The sequence below is a fragment of the Mustela nigripes genome, chromosome X (assembly GCF_022355385.1).
Source record: "Mustela nigripes isolate SB6536 chromosome X, MUSNIG.SB6536, whole genome shotgun sequence".
NCBI lineage: Eukaryota > Metazoa > Chordata > Mammalia > Carnivora > Mustelidae > Mustela > Mustela nigripes.
The window spans coordinates 563,661-569,209 of NC_081575.1; the positions used below are offsets into that span (position 1 = coordinate 563,661).

The window sequence follows — 5,549 nt, forward strand, 5'->3', positions numbered from 1 at the left end:
ATGAAGGGTCTCAAGCAACAACTTGCTCTAAAAACCATTGACTGGGTAGCTTTTGGGGAGATCATACCCCAAAACCAGAAGAAGGCCATTTCTAGCCCCTTGAAATCCTAGATTGAGACACTTACCTCCAGGTTGGCTACTCTCCCTGAGAAACCACCTACAAGGCCAATGTGGCAAAGGCTGGCATGGTAGATGACTTTGAGGAGTTTAATGCCCTGAAGGTTCCTGTGCCAGAGAATAAATACAGTGTTCAGGTGGATGCTGAAGAAAAAGCAGAAAAGTTGTGCTGAGTTTTTGTTTCTCTCAAGGCCAGGACTGAGGAATAGGAAAAAGAGCTGGAGAAGATGAAGAACATTTGATCCATTTGATTAGATGACCACTGAGGACACGAATGAATGAAGTCTTCCCAGAAACCAGATTAGACAAGAAGAAGTATTCCTAGTGGCCTCACCAGCCAATTGAAAATTTAGAAACTTGAGGTGGGGATACAGCTCTCGCCCTCATATTATAAATGCTGGACATTAAAAATTTTTTAAAAAGAAGAAGAAGAAAACAGAGGGGGTAACTGAATTTGGCAATGAGTTCTTCAATATGACACCAAAAGTCCAGGCAACAAAAGAAACAGATAAATTGTACTTCATGAATGTAAAATAAGGCTTAGTTGAATGTCTATTGTGTGCACATTGATTATTCCTATTTTGGATTACCTATTAATTCTGGAACAGCTTTCTCAAAACTATTCCATTGACACACATCCCATCTCGCCATTTTTAGGGTTCCTTTCTCTATTCCCTTTAGCCATCTCACAAAGCCTTTCGTATATCATTTCTCAAAGGGTTGTGATTTCTTTTTCTAATGTTAGGCAAGAATGTGGATGAATTACCTTGCATTTTAAATTATGTATACCATGCTTTTTTCTGTTAGCACAAATCGTGGAGAATTTTCACTATATCTCCCACTCTTGGTATCTTAAAAGGGTTTTTTCTTACCATTCTATACATAGGCACTTGCTGTGAAGTCACTGGATAGCCCACTGGAGGCAATACCTTGAAGAAAAATGTCATTACTATACGGTACAGTTTCTACTAGTATTTATTAAGAAATGTTATACAGAAAAAAATTCTGCTACATATTTAATTTTGAGAACAAATATATGGAACCATTTCTAGCCAGGACAATGATCTTTCCTTGAACAGGACAAATTTAGGACTAGATAGACATATAAACCAATGCAATAGAATAAAGAGCACAGAAAAAACCCATACATATGTAGTCAATTGATTTCTGACATGGGTACCAGGGTTAAGGTTAGGATGGGGATAGGATGACAGATGAGGCAGGGACAACTGGATATTCACATGAAAAACAATGAAGTTGAAACTTTACCTCACAATATATACAAAATTAATCAAAGATCAAAATTGATCAAAGAACTAAACCTAAGAAAGAAAACCATGAGGATCTTAAAAGAAAACATAGGAAGTAACTTTCATACCATTGGATTTGGCAATGAATTCTTCAAAATAATACCAAAAGTCCAGGCAACAAAAGAAAAAAGTAGATTAAATTAAATTAAATTGGATTTCATGAAAACTCTAAAAATTTTGTGTATTTAAGGACACTACCAAAGGAGTAAAAACACAACCAACAGAATGGGAGAAGATATTTCCTAATCATTTATCTGATAGGGGATTAATATCCAACATATATAAGAACACCTGCAACTTAACAACAGAACAAATAACCACATTCAAAAATGGCCAAAGATATTGAATAGACATTTCTCCAAAGAAAGGACACAAAAGGCAAAAAAAAAAAAAAAATCTCATGAAAAGATGTTGAACATCACTAAGCATTAGGGAAATGAAATGAAAATCACAAGAGATATTAATTCACACCCATTAGCCCTTTAGCCACTGGAGTAAATGCTATAACGATTCCTAAAAGAATTAACCATAGAATTATATATGATCCAGCAATTCTGCCTCCAGGTATATATCTGAAGAATTGAAAGCAGAAACTCAAACAGATATTTGTACACCAATGTTCATAACATAGCAGCATTATTCACAATAACCAAAAGATGGAAGCCACCTAAATGTCTCATCAATGGATTAACAAAGGAAAATTATTTAGCCTTAAAAAAGAATGGATGAATCTTGAAGACATTATATTAAGTGAAATAAGCCAGACACAAGAGGACAAATAATGACTGCACTTTATCCTTTTTCCCTTCCATTATCCTCCACACTGGACTGAAAACAGCCGGAAACCTAGAGAGATCACTATCGTACAGATGAGAGAGGACTCCAGAAGTCTGGCTTTGACCTGAATAGCTCCAAAGAGAAAGTCAGAAAGTCTCCCGGTGTTTTTCCTTTTTCTTTCCTCTCTCACACCCCAGCTCCCAGGCACTCCTGATGCCTTGCTGTCTTGCTATCTTGGCAACAGAAGTGGCCTGCAGGCAAGAGTCCAGTATTCCAAGGAGAGAAGTTTTCTTCTCCATTAGGTGGAGCTCTGGCTCCATGAGGGGAGGGACAAGTTTTTTGTGTGTTGTTTTTTGGGGTTTTTTGGGTTTTGTTTTGTTCTGTTTTCAAATTCTCCGGTAACACCACTTGGAGCACTGAGTTGTCTCAATCACAAGGAAGCTGTGAACCCCTATGCTCATGATGCCCCTCCCACCACCTGTGCCCAAGTAGATTTGATCTTTTTTAATTAAGTTTTTATTTAAATTGCAGCTAGTGAACATACAATGTGATTAGTTTCAGGTGTACAATTCAGTGATTCAGCACTTCTGTAGGACACCTGGTGCTCACGACAAGTACCTCCTTCATCCCCATCATTTCCCCCGTCCCCCCATCCCTTCCCCTCTGGTGACCATCAGTGTCTTCTCTATAGTTAAGAGTCTGCATTTATTAACCCATCCGCTTGTTGGTTGTTGACATACTACCTAATATACATCATACTAATGTAATCAATATTTATGAATATTATGTAAACTTGCTATAAAGCCTTTTTACATTGGAGAAAAAAAGAACCTGTTGCTTGGTTTACCTCCCTCTCTTTTCTTCCTTTTGCTTAATTTGTTTTGTTTCTAAAAGTCCATATATGCATGAAATTATATGGTATTTGTCTTTTTCTGACTGACTGATTTCACTGAACCATTCTTTTTACAGCTGAATAATATTCCACTATAAATATATACACATCTTCTTCATCTATTCATAAATCTATTCATCTATCGATAGACACTTGGGCTGTTTCCATACTGTCAACAATGCTGCTGTCAACAATACTGTGGTAAACATAGGGGTGCATGTATCTCTTTGCAGAAGGGTTTTTGTAGTCTTTGGGTAAATGCTTGGTACTGCGATTACTGGGTCCTATGCTAGTTTCTATTTTGAACTTTTGAGGAGCTCTGTACTCTTTTCCAGAGCAGCTGCACCAGCTTGCATTCCCACCAACAGTGTAGGAGGGTGCCCCTTTCTCGCATCCTCGCCAGCATCTGTTGTTTCCTGTGTCATTGATTTTAGCCATTCTAACAGCTGTGAGGGGATAGTTCATTGTGGGTTTGATTTGCATTTCCCCAATGATGAATGATGTTGAGTATCTTTTCATGTGTTTGTTAGCCATCTGGATGTCTTCTTTATTTTTTAAGATTTTATTTATTTATTTGTCAGAGAGTGAGAAAGAGAGAGAGATTGCACTGGCAGAAACAGCGACAGGCAGAGGGAGAAGCGAGCTCCCGCTAAGCAAGGAACCCAGTGTGGGGCTCCATCACAGGACCCTGGGATCATGACCTGAGTCAAAGGCAAATACTTAATCAGCTGAGCCACCCAGGGGCCCATCTGTATGGCTTCTTGGATAAATGTCTGTTCGTGTCTTCTGGCCATTTTTAAACTGGATTAATCATTTTTGGGGTGTTGAGTTTGATAATTTCTTTATAGATTTTGGATACTAACCCTTTATTGGATGTGTCGTTTGCAAATGTCTTCTCCCATTCCATAGATTACCTTTTAGTTTTGTTGATTGTTTCCTTTGCTGGAAAGAACCTTTTTATTTTAATGTAGTCTCAATAATTTACTTTTGCTTTTATTTCCCTTGCCTCGGGAGGTGGAGGTCAAAAGAAAGCCAGGGTAACAATACTTACATCATACCAAATCAACTTTAAAACAAAGACTGCAGGGGTGCCTGGGTGGCTTAGTCAATTAAACGTCTGCCTTCAGCTCAAGTCATGATCCCAGGGTCCTGGGATTGCGCCCCACATCAGGCCCCCTGCTCAGCGGGGAGTCTGCTTCTCCGTCTCTCTCTGACCCTCCCCCCTGCTCGCTCTCTCTCTCTCTCAAACAAATAAATAAAATATTTTTTAAAAAATAAAAAAATAGGAATGTTTGTGTGACTCAGTTGTTTAAGCATCTTCCTTCAGCTCAGGTCATGATCCCAGGGTCCTCCGATAAAGTCCTGTATCAGGACTTGCTCAGCAGGGAGCCTGCTTCTCCTTCTGCCTGCCACTCCCCCTACTTGTGCTCTCTCTCTGACAAATAAATAAAATCTTTTTAAAAATAAAAAATAAAGACTGTAACAAAAGACAAAGAAGGATACTATATAATCATAAAGGGGATGATCCAACAAGAAGACATAACAATTGTAAATATTTATGCACCCAACATGGGAGCACCCACAAATATATAAAAGTTAATAACATACATAGAGGAATTAATCAATAATAATACAAATAATAGTAAGGAACTTTGACATCGTACTTATGTCAATGGACAGATAGATCATCCAAACAAAAAATCAACAAGAAAACAGTGGCTTTGAATGACACACTGGAACTGATGGATTTAATAGATACATGGAGAACATTCCATCCTAAAACAGCAGAACACACATTCTTTTCAAGTGCACATGGAACTTTCTCCAGAATAGATGACATATTAGACCATAAAACAGGTCTCAACCAAACAGGTCTCTTTAAACAAATTTAAAAAGATAGAAAGTATATCATGCATCTTTTCTGACCACAGCATTATGAAACTAGAAATCAACCACAGGAAAAAACATGGAAAGCCCACAAATACATGGAAGTTGAATAATATGCTACTGAACAATGAATAGGTCAAAGAAATCAAAGAATAAATAAAAAATTACATGGAAACAAATGAAAATGAAAACACATAGTAGATCTGATCCTGATGAACATTCCAAAGAATGATTACAGGGGAGAGGCCAACACCCAGGTCCCGGGCGACCGTCGGGTGGTGCGCACGCAGGACAGGGCCGAGCAGCAGCACAAAGGCTGCAGACACTGAGCTGACGCTGGCTGGAACCACAGGCCAGAGGAGGAGGCCGGACGTCGTGCAGCTTAACCCTAAGCGGGTCACGTGCCTGCTGAAACACAAACACCCACATTCCCCGTAAAATTTAACAAGGCCCAGAGACAAAGTCATAGTCAGGAATGTCCGGGATGCAATCCATAATTATTTGGCACATGAAGACGACCGTGAAAATCTCAACTTGCACGAGAAAAGACAATCAGCGGACACCCG

General features: G+C 38.8%; 1 pseudogene; it reads left to right on the top strand.

The window, feature by feature from the left end:
• On the top strand, window positions 1-478 carry LOC132007662 (ATP synthase subunit d, mitochondrial-like; annotated as a pseudogene).
• Window positions 479-5,549: the final 5,071 nt, after the last annotated feature.